This window comes from Hesperophylax consimilis, chromosome 24 (assembly GCF_061612785.1).
Source record: "Hesperophylax consimilis isolate HC1 chromosome 24, BYU_Hcon_1.0, whole genome shotgun sequence".
Lineage (NCBI taxonomy): Eukaryota > Metazoa > Arthropoda > Insecta > Trichoptera > Limnephilidae > Hesperophylax > Hesperophylax consimilis.
Genome location: NC_142859.1, coordinates 9,897,956 through 9,916,135, shown reverse-complemented (window position 1 = coordinate 9,916,135; position 18,180 = coordinate 9,897,956).

Sequence of the window (18,180 nt, the reverse complement as noted above, 5' to 3'; positions counted from 1 at the left end):
AGGTTAGGTCAGGTTAGGTTAGGTTAGGTTAAAAAAAAAATTCATCGTTTCTAATGACTTTATATCACTTTTTAAAAGTGTTGAGTTATCATGGAACCGTATAGATATTATCTTCAAAAATAACATTTTTCTTTTTGAAACTTAAAGACTTAAAGAGTTAACGAGAAACTTGTTATAAATCGTTGGGTATGCGGGGGGTATAAAAAGTATATTATGGAGATGTACCGAGTCGTGTAGCATTTGGAATTTAAATGTAAATATGTTGATAAGGGTTCCATGATAACTCAACACAGTGACAATTCAACACACTTTTAAAAAGTGATATAAAGTCATTAGAAACTATGAAAAATATATTTTTTAACCTAACCCAACCTAACCTACATAACCCAGTTAATAAAGTTTTTGTTTCATCACTTTGCATGACTTTACATAACTTTTTAAAGATGTGATGAATTATCATTGTGATGATTTATCCGGTTACCGGTGATAAGGTTCAAATTCCCGCTTAACAACAACTTTGATTTATGCAAGAAAAAAACATCACCAAGAAGTGTGTTTTATTTTATTTTGCGAAGTTCATCCACAAATATTTCAATGTTTTACGATAATTTTCTATAGCACTTAATTTGCAACACTACACAATAAAACCGAAAATGGGTTCGTAAGTAGGAAATTTAGAACTTTAAAGCAGTTTTTGTAGGCCTGGCACTTCATTTTTTTTTGGGCTTATGAAAAGGCTAATTTAAAAAAAACGATTCAAAGGGTAAGATGTGTTCTACTCGTAGTATTTAATTAAAGAATGTAAAATATTTCTAAATTAAATTAAATCAAATTTTAAATCCAAAAATACGTGATTTTCCGTTACTACGCGCGCTTCGCCTTAACACGCAAAAAAGAGATTTTTGAGGCAAATTTTTCTTTCAAATTCCACATTTCTGACAATGTTTCCCGCGCCAACAAAATTCTTGGATTTGTTATTCGTAATGGAATCGCAATACGGAGAATATACATATAAAAACACTTGTTCGCAGTATCCTGGAATATGGCTACATTATTTTGCCCCTTCTGAACCATATCCTGGTTATTAAAAATCATGCAAAAGAGGTTTATGCGTTACTTGTATATATATTATAATACTGTCCATTCCAGTATCCATCCTTGTTCTCGTTAGGAATGCTCGATTTCAACACCTTAGAAGCCTGCCGATAAATATTTTTAGGTAAATCACGACGATACAAAAACTTTTCGTTGTAATGCAAATATATTCTGATTTTCATGAATACGTATTTTTACATCACGATAATATTCGTAATTTACTAAAAGGTTATCAGGAAAGCTTTTAATTCGATCGTAAGCTCGCAATCCCGTTTTTAACCAGAATTACCATTAATTTGAAGACATTCTTAATAAATTTGTAATTGTCATTTTTCTTTGTGTATACTTAATCCACCTATTTTAAAAGAGGTTAACTCATACGTGCCTAACATGTGTACTCGTGGGAGAATTCACGCACTTTATTATGCTCCGAAAGCGAGGACATCTGCAGATCGGATTCTAAATTGACCATCGACATTTTCAACGTCACTTACATTTCAGCATCTATCTTTTGAAGCATGTCATAAAAGGGAAAAACTGCCCCCATGACCTTTTTATACTTACATGTTACCTCAAATTTGATATATGTTCCGTAATTTATTGGTGGATAATAGTTTTATGGAGAGCACATAAATAAGATAAGATAACATTTATTTTCCAAGCGTCGATCGAAAAAATTATCAAAAATAAACGTGTAATTTCTAAGTGGATGGTGGGAAGAAAAATTAAGATATCCGCAATGATCTAAGTCGCCCCATTTTACGGTAATCAACAGTTCGATGGTGACATGATCAAATTCTACATTGAACAAAACCACTGAACACATAGTGCCTATAATTTCGTACTAAACCGTTGCCAATTTACACGAGACCTTCCGAGTTGGCAAGGGCGTATATAAGTGGGTGTTTACGGGGTTCAAACACTCCCCCCCCCACCCACACCGACTTCAGTATTGCTTAATAAAAAAATTTGATAAAGTTGCCAAAGTCAACTTCAAGAAACAAGTACTTATGTCGGGGGAGATGGTAAAAGATTAAAGTTGCATTTTTTCAACAGCATTCAGTCTACTTTAATCCTTTCTCTGCCAGTTCCATGCCTCACTTCCATAAATCAGGGTAGGAACAAGCCATTGTGGACTGCTAACTTCGCTTTTTTGGCAATTTTTGTTGGCACTAACTGCGTTTAGTCCTCCATTAACGGAGTTACCTGCATTTACCCTTCTGTCAATATCTCTGTCAGCCTTCCCATCTCTCTAAAACATACTTCCTAAATACACAAACTCATCCACCTGCTCCAAGTATTCCTCATTCACAACTATATTGCACCTTAGCCAACTAGTGATATTTAAATAACTGGTTTCTCTAAGCTAGAACGGAATCAATAGATCACGTATACGACTTCTTTCAATTCTAAGAGCTTTGTTAGTTTACCTCCGTTCGATATTGAGCCAGGTATTTTGAATAAAGAGCCACATATTCAAAAAGTATTGTATACTAAGAGCGGTGGCTTTATCTACTGACTGTCGGAACCATAATATGCTGACCGTACTCACAAACATCGCTAACTGATGGAGGATTTAGTCAATGTCGTTTTGATATAGAATTTTATCGATCGACCTTTCTAGATACCCTGGTAGGCCAAGTGCCAGTTCCATCAGTTGTCTTTTCAGTGGGCAACGCCATTTATTATAGTGTGCCGAGTTTAATGTATTAAAAGTGCAATTAGTTTTACGGGTTTATTTTCCGTACAAACGGCCGTTTTAAGTCGCGAATGTATTGTTTGTGTCATCTGACAAGGGACAAGAGAAAGAAGGAAATCTTTTACTGCCTCGTTCTTTAAATAGGTATTACTTGAAAATGGGGTCGTAAAACTTCAACTGTCGTACGCCTTACAATGTACAAGGGACCTTGTTATCTAATACATACTTAACTCTAAGAATGTTTCTCTTTCTGCCCCCGAGTCCTTCTGGGAATGGTACAGGGGAGAACCATACGCGATAATTACGCGTTTTGTTCAGCTTGCAGTTAAAAGTTAACTTCCACTTATCAAATCGAATGTATAAAGTTGAAACGTTAAACTGCTTCACATACCTATCTAGATATCTAGCATAAGGAAAAATGTACTTATTCCCAAAATATAATGCTCAAAGGTGTTATAGCTTATACGTCCTATTTATACATCCTATTTGAAGGCCTCAGCACGGGCAAACCACCCAGTGAGGCCAATATTACTGGAAAATTTTAAAATGTAAAAAATTTGTACCAAATAAAAAATAATAAAAAAACAGTTAAGGCGATGCCATACGTAGTAATGCAAAATCATGTGTTTTTGGTTTGAAAATTTGGTCGCCTAGAAATGTTTCAGATGCTTTAATTAAATACTGCGAGTAGAATACATCTTGGCATTTGAAATAATCGAGTATTTTTTAGATAAATCTTTTTATAAGCCCAGAAAAAAATAATGTAAAGGCCTATGAAAACTGCTTTAAAGTTCAAAATCTTCTACTTACTAACCCATTTTCGGTTATGATTTTATTGTATAATGTGGCAAATTAAGTTATTTATAAAATGATCGGAAAAAAAAAAATATTTATGCCTGAACATCCAAAAAAAAAATAAAAGGCACTTTTGGCCATGTTTTTTTCTTGCATAAATCAAAACAGGCGGATAGTGGTAAGTCGGAATTTAAACCTTATCGCCATCTACGTAAGGGTTGTTATTGATAACGGCTCAATTTTAAAGATTACACGACGTAGTGCAACGCCTTAACCCAATAAACACTAAATAAAAATCATATATATTGATAGACTTTATTGATAGGCCCCCATTTTACAGTTTTAAGGTTAATTAATAAAATGATGATATGAAAAGAAATAATAAATTGAAATTAAAATAATCAAAGCGGTAACAAAGAAAATAAAAATGAAATTAAAAAATCTGTAATTCTTTTACCTTTTTTTAATTTTTAAGTATATTTTATTTAGTTATAAAATTACCATTTTATATCTAGTGTACATCTATTCTAAAACTACTATAAAAATATTCTATTACCCACGTAGGTACTAGTATTTAGACATCAACATTAAGACATAAACCACGAAAAACAGCAAGACTTTTGACTTCCTTAACATTAAAGGGAGTTTTTTAAACATTTTGAAACCTTAATACATATAATAAATATTGTTTGGCGTTGCCGATAAATTTGTCTTAGGAAGCCTAAAACCGTTGCAGCTTCTCGTAGAATAGCCATGGACTATTTTTAACATGTAATTCTATAAACACTTTTTAACGTGTAATTCTATGAGTTACGGTTGTACATAATGATGTGTGTACATAATAATGATATGTTTTATTATGTATTTTACGATGTGATATTTTTGTAATGATGATTTTTTTGTTCTTTAATCCATTTTTTTTGGGGCTGAAACGGGTTTTTGTTTTCCTCGTTTTTTTTATATCTAATGGAAAATGGTTGTATGATTTTATTGCCTGTTATTTGTGGTGTCTTAAGCATAGCTAGTGTTTACCGTTGGAGTTTTTGGTTTTTTTGTACACTAGTCTAATTGCTTGTTATGAAGAATAGAAATTTGAAATAAAATATAAAACAAAATAAAATAAATTTGTGGTGTAAGAGGGGACTGCTTGCGAGAATTCCAAACTAGCTTGAACTTTTTTTAACATTTAAAACTATCGGTGCGCACAAATACATTAAAACGTGTGTTTTTTTTATTATTATTATAAGATCGGCATTTCACCATCCTCTCGATTACTATCCATTTTGTAGCGTCGAGAAAAATCTATATTAACTAATTAATAATAAACCACTCGACCTACTTAGTACCTACTCCCGAATTATGTACCTGCATTCCAATTCGCATCGTAAACAGAGCAACCTTTGTACTTCAAGTACCTACCTGTCTATCGACGACAATAATACTGCAGTCCGTCTGGGATACTACGAGAACTCGCCAGAAGGTTCGAGTCTACGGCCTATGCATAACCGCCGCAATGTCGAAGGTTCCCGAAACACACAGTCCGAGCGAGAGGTCTCGATTTAATTGCAATTTACTACCTACTGTCGCCATCGGCCGTGTAGTATAAATAAGCCCGACGCAGCGAGTCAGTCAGTCAGTCATCATTCCGCCGTCAGTCTCCAAGGCTCAACGAGTGATAACCCGCGCTACTCTTACTAGCGCAAAGGACCATATTCCCGGCTTCGCCCGTACCATCATGGACTCTATCGGGACACCATCATAGCGCCTCGGCCACGTCCATGGCCAGCGCTACTCTTAAAACTTTTGTGATATGGGAGATATTTCACCATCCCCTTAATAGCTATCCATAGGATAACGTACATTCCTTCGATTTACGATTTATTCATCTATAAAGTCTAAGTTTACTTTTAGGTACTCGAATCTGTAAATAGTGGCTATATATCGGATAAGTATTTTTTTATGCATATATTAACAGTAATTATCCTATGGATAAACTATCAAGAGAATAGTGAAATACCTCCATAATACCTATAGTAACTATCTATAGGTTCGAGTACCGAATACTAAACTTGCCTTCGTTAATAAGTAAATCGTTATTTGAAAGTCCATTATCCTATAGATAGTGCTTTTGACAGCTTATCGAGAGGATGGTGAAATAACCGCTAAGTACCTTTCTTACCGGTATGAGTATGAGAACAAATATTTTTGTATTGTAACACATGATTAATGTTTATCTCTTAACATAACAAACTATAATAATTAAAATAATATAACTTTGTTTTCGTCATAATCATAATTAAAAAAATTATAAAATTTAAAAATAAACTAACAAATTTATTAATTTCATTTTCTAACTAGCCGAGGTGTACCCGGCGTTGACGGGTACTTATAAATGGGTAATTTTTTTTATTTTTGAGGCCTTTTTAAGATACAATTCCGTAGTACATTATTTTGAAGTATCTCATAAGGTTTAGCCAGCGTTAGTAACGTAAGCGCCATAAAATATTTTTTTACGACTTGATTACAAAACATCGACTTTTCTCTACCTTTTACTAATATAGTATGCATGTATTATGTATACAGGGTGTATCGGCACTAACCCGACAAACTTTAACCAGCTATTCCTTAGCACATTTGGAGTAAAAAATGTTATGGGCACTTTGCTGTCCGGTAGCATTTTTTTTTTCAATTAAAAACAAAAATATTTAAAATTTCCACACTACATCACTGTCATTGGCATTGCGTTTCGTGTTCAACAGCTGTTATAAGCAAGTATGTCAAAAAGCGTCTTCGCTCTTTAGCACACACTGAATAATAATAGTTAAAAATGAGACGAATGGTGCCGTGCCATTTCGTTGTGATTGTAAGTGTGCGCCAATATAGGTACACACGTGCATTATTCAACGGAATTCGAATAAAATATTTGCCAGATGGGTTTTCAAACTTTGACAAAGGATAAAACAGTTGTGACATGTGGTGAAAATATGAATAGTAAATTTTTTATTAAAAAAAACGTAATCGGACAGCAAAGTGCACATAAGATTTTTTACTCCAAATATGCTAAGGAATAGCTGGTTAAAGTTTGTCGGGTACGTGCCGATACACCCTGTATATAAACCTTTCGAAAGAAATTCTCTAAAAACTAGTGAAAAAGTTATCAAAATCCGTTACGTAGTTTAGAAGAACTAAACGCACAATTGACAATACAATTTATAATTAGTACAATTTTATAATTACCTTCATTACCACTCGTAACTTAACTTCACTAGTTAGCCCACATTCTAAACACATTTCGCAACTCCCCGCGCTTCTTGTTTTCATGTCCTGCAGTCTCTATTCCATTCAACTGACGTTGGGTAATTACAGCTAATGAATCTTCTAATGTATTCTCCTTGAGGTGGTGAGATGATAAACCAGTCTTCCCGACCTCGACTCCCGACACATGACTCCATTCTGCGGTGATATAGCTTTCAGCTGCAGGAGAAAATGCAGGTGTATTATTGCCGCCGCAAAGAGGACTGTGGAATGTATTACGTTACGTATAGTCAGGGGTGGTGCATTCTCATGTGCCGTGACTGCGAAGCACGCGGGCGGCATAAACAAGGAGCGGCCTCTTTAAGGCCAAGCATGCCGTCTTTGGAATTGTAATTTGGGAAACGCCCACCACTATTATTAGTTCGTATAGGGTTACCATAGTAGTTTAAAGATAAGCAATTTAAAAATTATTATCTCTTTTATTTGAGACATCTATTGAAATTATTAAACTATAATTAATTTCACCAATGAGTTAGAAAAAGTATTCATGTAACATGTAATTAACAGAATTCGCCATTGAATTTAACGGCTACAAGTAGTAAGAGTCGATGGGCTGAGACCGATGGTTAAATATTTGGCACTTGATTAACAAACTTTTATCTCGGTGGACGATTTGTTTTTAGCGCATGGACCAATATATGCAGGAGTTAAATTGCCGATAATTTTCAACTAGTGGGATATTACTGAAATTTTTTTAAATGTATTTAGCATCTTCAAAGATGACACAGGCTCTCTCGTACATAAATAGTTTACAAATGTTCCCAGTTTGCATAGATAATATGTGCCAATGGCACAAAAAATTTTCTTTGTGTAAAACTTGGTAGTAGAGTGTAAAATAATCAGAAACTGTGTGTAAATGGTTAAGTACAAATATTTTATGAACACATTACTATGAGAACTTGTGGTGATTTCGAAAACCAAGTGTTTTTCTGCTGTCATAATTAAAAACACAGAAACGTCCCTTAACTCTCAAGGGGGGTCTCTCTTCTACCCATGACGACAAAATTGTATATTTAGGTTAGTAGCAGTTAAGGTAGATCATAACAGTATACAGACGTACATTCAATCTTTATTCCTCCATGGTAACAATAGTAATGGTTTTGTAGTTCGTCTCGTGAAGACAATAGATTGCATCTCGTATATATCCGTTTCCAGAATGCGATAAATTGATTTTCTCGTAAACAAAACACTAGATATTTAACGAGACAAAACTGCATGAGCTCGAATTCTTTGTCGCTCCCGCCTTTTTCCGGCATATATTTCGATAAACGGGGGTCATCTTAGATCTCTGATTCGTCACGCAGCTCACAATTCACCAATATTTACTGACCCGCACACCTGCCCCCCTTCAAAGACGTACCATGGGCGGCCTATAAAAGCGGGTACGCGGCCTTGAACCAGCAGAGATCCCGAGTCGGTCGTAAGCTCAAGATCTAATCTTGAAAGTGAAAAGTTTAGTTTCGTCCCTTCCAGCGACTCCTGGGAGATTCAGATCAAGCCCGAGGCACAATATTTTATACTGATAACGAGATGCGTCGTCCTTTTCAGCAACGTTGTAAACTAGTACTTACGTTTAGAAAGTCTTTGGATTTTTTTACCCAGTCTGAGGTTAGATTCTCTTTGTAACTGTTTTTATTTTATTTGATTTGTTGCTTTCTCACTTAATAAATGTCCTGAACTCACTCTATAAATTCATTTTAACAAATAGATCCTGTTATGAATTGGCGCCCAACGTGGGGCTGTTATAAGTACTATTTTATTGGCAGACTATTTCCAATTGCATAGGGACAGCATTGGCTGAGTCGACATCGTGCCTGGCTAGAGAATAAAATTTTTGAAGTAACCGAATTGTGATACGTAGCAAAAGAAGTAAACAAGATTTAATTTAATTAATAATAATTTCCAAGTCAGGCAACATACATCAGGTAGCACAAAGATCTTTTAACGTTTCTTTTATTTAATTTATCTAATTATGAGTGATATCTAGCGATAAACAGAAATATTGAAGTCGGCTCTTTGGAATAATAATATCCCGTCTGACAAATTATTGCTACGCGATTGAGAGCTCTTAGGTAACTTTCTTCAATGCCCAATATCGCATAACATTATTGTATCATGTACTCCGATGGAGTCGGCTATCACAAAAGGTGAAACAAAAACTCGTTGCGGAAACGAGCGATTTATTATAAAAATCAACAGTAAAAATACTTTCATGCGAAAAGTAATGCCATCTCTAATTTGTAAATTTCTTCCTGTGCGGTTTTTACAAAATTCCACCCTCAATTTCATAGTTTACGTCTAATAAACGTACTTTATAGTTCTTGAAGGAACAGTCTGCTCCCGCCGAGCGGTGAAATTATACTAGCCTAGTAAGCCACGCCCATTTGAGCACGGTTGAGTTTATTTGACTTGTTGTGCCCGGTTGCCTTAGGGCCCGTTCCCACTTCCGTTTTAAAAACGGAGGCGGGTCCCGTTTTAAAAACGGATGCCCTAGTGGCTGTAGTGGATGTATGGAGCTGTTCACACTTGTCCGACACGATTTGAAAACGGATCCGACATTTTTTGTCGGATGTATCGCCAGCACAGCGCGTCCGTTTTCAAATCGTATCGGAACACGCTCGCTCATAGTGTTGTATGGAGCTGTTCACACTTGTCGTCTAGTCGTTCCGGCAGAGTCCCCGCCCCACCCCGACCCCTCCCCGCCCGCTCCCAGTTGCAAGGAAGCAGGCACGCTGTGTGCTTGTATTTGGATATTTTGTTAAGTAAATAAATCAAAACTAAAATAATGGATAAGGAAATAAATCCCGAAAATTTAATACCACTGGTCGAAGAAAGAGTATAGTAATATTTTATTTTTAACTAAATAAAAACAAAACACTTGGTGTACACAACTTTTGTATATCAAAATTTATTTTTTAATTTTTTAAAGTTTACTTTTTTTTAAATTTTAAAGCTTTAATGAGATGCACGATGCACGGAAGAACGTATTAGTTTAATAAACACATAATAAAAAATATTTGAGTTGTTATTGTTTTCTTACTTTAAAATGTCGATAGCCTTTCTTCAGGACAAATGCACTCTCTCAATTTTGTATTTTGATATGTTAAGCTCTCTGAAACTCATTCCAGTAGATGGTTTCATTTTACGTAATTAAATATTTAAAAGAAGGAAGTGATAGACATTCTCTTAAGCCATTAAGCGCCCTTCAGGTGATTTTCTCACGGTGAAAACGGCGCTATATAAATAATCCAATCATTACTATTCGAAAATAATTAAAGAAATTTTGTTCATCACTTCTCAACTCACCAATTAACACTTGGAAAATTCCTACAGAAAATCATTCAGCTATGATTGGGTGTACCCAAAATTTTCTTTTCACTTTTTTCCTTCTTTTTAATAAGTACCACATGACAACAAGAGCTTCATCGTCATCCATTGCGCACCATTACTCAAGAATGAGCAAATAACATGTTTTGGTTGAATCGACAATTATTTTTTTTTGTAGATTATGGTCCGTTTTTAAAACGTAAGTGTGAACAGGGCCATTGGCCATCCGTTTTTAAAACGGGACCCGCCTCCGATTTGAAAACGGAAGTGGGAGCGGGCCCGGCCATCTCCTCTCCCTTCTCCTGCGTCTATGGCGTCTTGTGTTGAGCTGCTCGAAAGTGTCGACGCAACGACGAGCATGGTTCCAAGTCAACATGTTCGATCGAGACAAACCGTCGAGCATGAATATACGTGTGTACATAGCATTAAAAAATGTAACTATTATAGTTTTCTTTCAAGTGCCAACAATATTTATTATTTGCTCTGAGGAATTCATAGGCCGTAATCAGAAGTTCCAGGCGTAGTGAGTTCCATTTCGCGGCTGGCTAAGTCTTCCATTACGACACGAGCATTTTTTTCATTTACTGTGATGATGGTAAGAGATTTTTAAATATTGTGAGGTTATTCGTTATCTGGGAATGTTTGTCTTTCTTTATTTTCTCTTCATGGCGGCCCTGTACAGAGTACACAGTACCACTAAGTGCGGTGTACTGTACTGTTTTTGGTGAATGTATACGGTATGTGTAGTTATATTATAGTCCAATTGCTCTTCTCTAGCAGCCTGCTGTCGCCTGATGAAGAGTTAATTATTTAATTAACAATTCCTTCCCACAATCAGCCGGCAGCATGGCTCTAACTACTTCTACCGCTAATGTACCAACTGCACTGTACTTTCTATCAAAGGAGTTGTTTCTGTATTAAAGGAATTATATGACAAAACGTGGAAACATGAGAAATGTTAGCAGTTAGTGTGGAAACATTCTATTACCGGGCAAATACTTTATGTAAAATTTAAGCAATTTGAGATATATTTCGCGTTAGGCGTTTACATGGTACATGTATCAGACTATTAAAAAGGGACAAAGTCCATTCCAAAAACAGTTTTTTCTACAAAGTAATGAAATATTATAATAAACAAAATCTACACCAGAAGGGTATTTTCACAAATTATGAATAGCGTTAAAAATGTGTTGAAATTTTGAACATTTTTTCTGCTTCTGATCATTGTCCTAAAATTTGTAGTTTTAATACAGGGTTTTCCAATAAGAGGTGTTATTTTGATATTCAATCGTAAAAGATCAATGGTTTCGTTGCTTGTGCGCCACGTAGCGCCGTCTTGTTGAAAGTAAACGTTGTCCAGATAAATCCCATCCAATTCCGGCTATAAAAAATCATTAATCATCTCTCGATAGTGCAATTCATTCACCGTAACTGTTGCTCCAGCCTCATTTTCAAAACAGTTAGGTCCAATGACTCCGCCGGACCATAAACCGCACCAAATAGTCACACTTTGAGGATAGAGAGGCTTTTCAACAATAACTCTTGGGTTTTTCAAGCCCCACATGTGACAATTTTGCTTGTTGACGAAGCCACCGAGGTGGAAATGGGCCTCATCACTCAAGATGATTTGCATTTGATTCATTCAAGTGAATTTTAATAATTTCAATGCGTTGTTTAAGCGTCTATCGTTCCATTTTTATTAATGGCGTAGTTTTTACTTGTCAAATGTTAAAAAATGACAGCTTCAAAAGTAACATCTACCGAAATAGCGGGCTATTCAAAATAACACCTCTTATTGGAAAACCCTGTATTTTAGTTTTTTTGCATAATTATTGATTTTTAAATGGTTCCAACTGACTACAACGTCACTATGACATAGCAACCTTTATTGGCTGCTAGGACGGCTTTCACCAACGTTGTCCGACGTGACGTCAATGCCTTGATATTATTAGTGTATGAGTTCACCTATAGAAGGCACAAGATAAGTCTATTAGGCTACCCATAGATTGCGTTGACTGTCCAGTATTGTATAGACCGAGTGGATAATAAATAAGGTGGGAAACTCAAGGTCGCGGTCCAACCGCCTGATAATTAATATATCATAACCCAATTGCCTATCTATTACAAAAGTCCAAGTGTTTTTTTTAAACCGGAGTTTTATTGAACAGGAGAGTTTGTGAGAAAACCCCAACACACAGAGAAGACGCAGCAACAACGAATACAAAAATACAAAGAAAAGTAGTTTTTTAAAATTTAAATGCTGATCTTCAAATTCAACTGTTTAAAACTCCTGCAACGCATAATCCTGCGCATACCCACAAGAACAACACGATATAGTACACTATTTTACTGCAGCATAACTAAGCCCAACTACACTGCCTATTCCTCGATATAGCGTTTGCACACTATGTTACTAAACCAATACCTGGTTATTATATAGACACGGTTGATGATATTTTCAACACTATCCTTAAACATTTTGTTAATTTTCTATAAAAAGATGACTGTATGTTTTTAAATTATCATTTCTTGCATTTTTAGTCTCCTTTAATTTAATTTATATTCTTTTTTAACTACAAAATGATGTCTCGTGTTAAAGATTACCTAAAATAACATGTAAAAGCCCCCTGGGCGTTAAATTAATAAAATAATATTGTAGAGCTCAATCAGCTCATTGAAAATATTATTGTGAGAGAGACAATAATCGGTAACAATTAAAAAAACTACAATAATTAATATCCCCATCTTTTATTATTAGTTTCTATGGCAATGTTTGTATAATAACAGTTTTCCTAGTCCTCTTCACTAGGGTTTCCTGTTCCGAGGCGGGTAGTTTTTTATTTATTTTTGTATTTAGTCTTTAGTTGTATTTGCACTGTCTGCATAATGTTTGCAAGTTAATTATCAATCTGTTCTCTCAGCCATGTTTTTACTTTAGTTTTAAATATAAAAATTTCGGTTATTCTTTTGTTTGATTTGATGGGGCACTATACATTTTCGCTCTATCAAATATAAATTTCTACGTCCATAAAAAATGTGTCTGTGCAAATTTTGAGAAACCATAGTTTGGCTTATTTTCTCCATTAGTAACAAATAATTAGTCGCCTGAAATATCAATGCAAATTGAAAATATCTCCTGAGTAAAAATAAATGCCGCCAACGGGAATTGAACCCGTGCCTTCTGATGTCCGGTCAGGTGTTCTGAAACCACTGAGCTATGTCGGCTTATTTCCAACCCGCCAAATAATTCAATATGTACTAGTACCTCAACCAAAAATTACTGCTTATTATATTTTTTCCACCTGTAAACAACAAACTTTATTATTGTAGGAAAGGCTTTGTTAGTGTTAAATTTCTCAATAGATTTAGCACTAACAAAGCCTTTCCTATAAAAATAATTGCATAAAAACCTTGTCTTATAAAAATTAGTTTGTCATTTAAAAAAAAATAAACCTACATTAGTATGTGTATTTCGCAGTGGAGTATTTAATCATGATTTTTTTTAATAAAGTTTTAGTACATTGGAAACTTGTAAGTTTTCAAATATTTAGTCTGTCGGAGTTCTAATCAATCAAATTAAATTATATAAATCATTCATTAATAATAATATTAATAACCTGGGTACTTACTTACTAACTGTCTAAAAACGTATAAAAATTATGTATAAGTGTAAAAAGCCAAAGCTACGATATTTTTTGGGTAATAATTTAATGAGCTCGTTATCCTTCCCTTGGCCAGAAATTCTGCCAACTCGCCATAAGATAAATCCTCCATCGGAGTACTGAGAAGGCGGTCTCCAGTTCACAGTTCACAATTCACAGTTCATAATTCACACGAGGAGAGGAGAGGAGAGGAGAGAAGAAAAGCAGGAAGTAGAGAAAACGGATTTTCCAGGAATCAGATTATATTTATCTTCCAGTTGGTGGATCCCAGTTAGAATGCCGTTTCCGCCCAAAGAAACATGATTCTATTTCAACAATGGTAATTTTAAAACATTATAATAGTCTAGGAACGCCAAATTACCTACTAATATTATTTTTTTAAATTAATAAACTACCAAAAATCGGTTACCGCCGCACCGTCAAGCAAAGGAATGATAATGGTAATAATAATAAGATAATTTGTATAGCGCCGTTTTTGTGAAAATTCACCTCAGGGGTGCTGTATAAATGTGACTTCCTAGGCTCTTTCTAACTGTGTACAAACAGATACAGTAAACATACTTACTTAGCAGGTAACTTCAGATAAACATAGTTCTATTTATTTATGAATTTTCGGGAAATCGACAGTTTACATTTATTTCAATTTGTACATAAGTATTATACAGCCAAAATAAACCCATTATGGATTTCCTCCTTGTGACTTTACCAAACAAAAATTTACAAAACAAAACATTTATCAATACATTTATAGCCCCATGGAGTGAGGTTGTGGATATAAATCAAATCATAATAGAAATATAAACACTATTTTATTTATTTATTTTATTTTTTACTGGGTATTTTTTTGATATATACAGGTAGGTACATATATAATTATACAAAACATATGACAGTAACAAAAAAGTCCCAATAAGGCGACGCCTATGTATTCAAAACATTGGTGGTTACATTATCTATGGCTTAAATGAAAAAATAAATAGAGTCATAACATTCACAAACCATCAGAGAAATATTATTTTATTGACCTCGTGTATTTGGTAAGTTCGCAACTGAAAATATCCACCTTGGATAATACTCTATTGTAATTATTGCATAGTCTGTTCAGGCAATAATTCTGCTTAGAGTTCGTTTTGCATTGATCCACCCTGAACAGGACAGAAGAAGTTAGAACGTTTGTTAGAACGTTTAAGTTTGAAGTATACATGATTTTACAAATGCTATTTTATCCTTCTTTACTCATTTTTAAGAAGATTTGTGGCAAAAGAGTTGATGTTTATTTTTACTTTTTATTATTATTATTTTTGAATTTCATTATTATGATAAAGAATTCGTAATCTGCTATTTCATAGATGGCGGTAATTTAATTATTTCATTTAAACACACCTTTTACAAGTTATGCTTTAAAATATTAAGACAAATTATTTGTTTGCGGCCGTACATGCGCATATGAATCAATAAATTAAAAGTTGCTTCCCTCAATTCTTTTAAGAAAGGCATACACAATCAAAATTGCAATGAATCACCGGTACTACATTGTATTTGTAAGCCATTCTTGAAATAATTGAGATTGTATACTGTCACAACTACTTATTCATCTTCAAATTGCGTATGTACGGACGAAAACAAATAATTCATCTTATATTCAGTGAGTGAAGCGGATACCCAATTAAGATGTCCTCCAACTACAAACTATGCCGCTATTTAAGGGGCCGAAGACCGATAGGTCTCCCGGCCAAGGGGAATTGATAGAGTCGGCGATGTGTGAATGTGGTGCAGTGCAGACCACCCAACATGTGGTCAACGAATGAGCGCTCCATTCATTCCCCGGCGGGATTGATGAGGTTTACATGGCGACGCCTGAGGCTCTAGACTAGCTCGCAGACCTAAATCTCCCCCTCTGACCACCCCACCATGTGAAAGAAGAAGAATATTAATATTTTAAAGCAACCTCCAAAAAGCATATTTCTATAAAATAATTAGCTTCACACCATCTATGAATACGTAGATTATAACAAACCTTACGTTTAACCTTAAGGCCAAGTATAATAGGTACCCTGTTCAGAACGAAACTACAACAATGCCCCCCAGCGGAGGAACTCGGTTTCACTAGCCATTTAAAGACAGTTCTGTACTAAAAAAGTTCTGTTGAAATTCGTAAGATGTCACTAATTATAAGTGACTTATATTGTATGTTGTTATTTGATTTTTTAAAACACTTTCCCACTGCAGAAGGCTCCGCGCTGACACAAAAAATACAATAGGTAGGTACATCAATGGGCTCTGACCGTAATAAAAAAAACGTGCTTGAAGACTATTCAAGAGTAAAAAATGCATGTTTTGAAGGATAACAAAAAAAATGCTTTTTGTTAGCTTTTTAATAAGGATCATAGAAGAAAACAACGGTGCCTAAGTAAATAATATGTAATGCTTTATTAAAAACAATTTCCTGACACAAGTAAAAATAAATTACTACTAAATTGCTACTTATAAATTCACATATTTATAAGTAGCATGTGATAAAAAAAATTAAAAATTATAAAAATATGGGATTCGAACCCGGGTCCTGCATAACGAGTGTCGAACTCTCTGCCTCTAGACCGCGAAGAGAGGTATCTTGCGCGACGAGAACCGCGTATACGACGTGTACTCCTCAATTGACTTGTCCCGCGCAATTTTAAACTTTGAAAAACTCACTTACGGCTGTGTTTTTTACTAAAAAAACTTGTCACGCACGTCTGCAAGGGTAATTAGTCGCGTTATCGGCCTTGAGTCACTTGACGGTCATGAGTCGGTTTTACTCCGGTCCTCGAAAATGAATAACGCGCGTAAAGAAGTTTCACTTCAATATGTAAAAATCGTATGTAAAGTACATTAAATTTGAAATAAAAATTATGAACGTATATAGCATGTACCAAATAAGAATCAGCTAAGCACACCTCACAATAAATGTAATATTATTTTACTTATACAATAAAAAAATGTGAAGACGAATCGTATCAACCTAACTCGATGAACATCTCTGATGCCTGTCCTCAAAATCAATGACAAAACATATTTACATAATATACACAAGTGTGTGTGCGCATGTACACGTCGAAAACTAACACATGTATAAACACGTGCACAGCAAGACCGTTCGTCAATTTATAAAAAAATACTGGCAAACTTCTTCGTATATACAAGTAGGTATTATCTTCGCTGACTGATGACACGCAAGATTTTGTTGAAAATTCCAAGGGTCGTTCCGTGATTAACGCCATCTGTTGACATATTTAAAAATAAGCCTTCAGTTCTAATTTCTGCCGTGGTAGCTGAATTAATGTCGCCACTTTACGGCAAAATAATTTATTATTTTAATAAACTCGAAACTCTTAAACAAATGGTAATTTAAAAATGTGAAAATAATTTTAAAAAGTGGACAAAAATAATAGAAACTATTCCTCGTTCCTTTTTTTAGAATAAATTTAACCAAAGTTTAGTAAACCGCATTTACAAAAACATTAAAGATAGTGCCTAGGAAATAATTATACCACAACCTTTTTTTTTTAATTTTTTTTTTATTTCTGAACGAAGTCTTGAAGAAAAACCTTCAAGGTATTTTTTGAGGATATTCAAAATTTAAAATATTTTTTGAACAATACGAAAGGACGGCCATAAAAAGGTCATATTTCTGATTTAATTTTGATAAATGCTAAGTCTGTATTAATAATAAAAATAAATAATATTTTTTTTTCCGGCTAAGAACATCATATTTACCGTATTGCGTAATAATATTTTCATTATTTCGAATTGATAAATTACTAGACACCGCCTTAAATACGAAATAACCTATAATAGTTATTTACTAGTTTTATAAATTTAGTTACATATTTACAATGACGCGAAATGTGATAAGGATTGGAAAGGGTGTGGTTTGGAAGTGCCTGGCTATCCAGAGCTAGTCTGTAGTCACCAATTATTCTATTCTGTTCAATTTTTATGACTTATTCTCTATTATATTTATTAAAAATTAAAGGAATGAAACTGATACAAATTTCGTTTTTTTTTCTTTTGAATGTGATCAACGCTTTACGCTTTTATCAACAGAAAATTTAGCGGTAAAGCTTCTATTAAACTTTCACAATCGACAAACAGATGGCCAAAGCGTTATAAAAATTGAAAACTTCTACGGCAAGTTTTCGTTACTAAAGTGTTGAGAGCTTCATCTTAAATCCAGAGATGGCGCTGACGACATTCCGAACGATTTTGGAAACGGCGCTCTGTAGGCCGATAGCAAAAGCTCTGGGG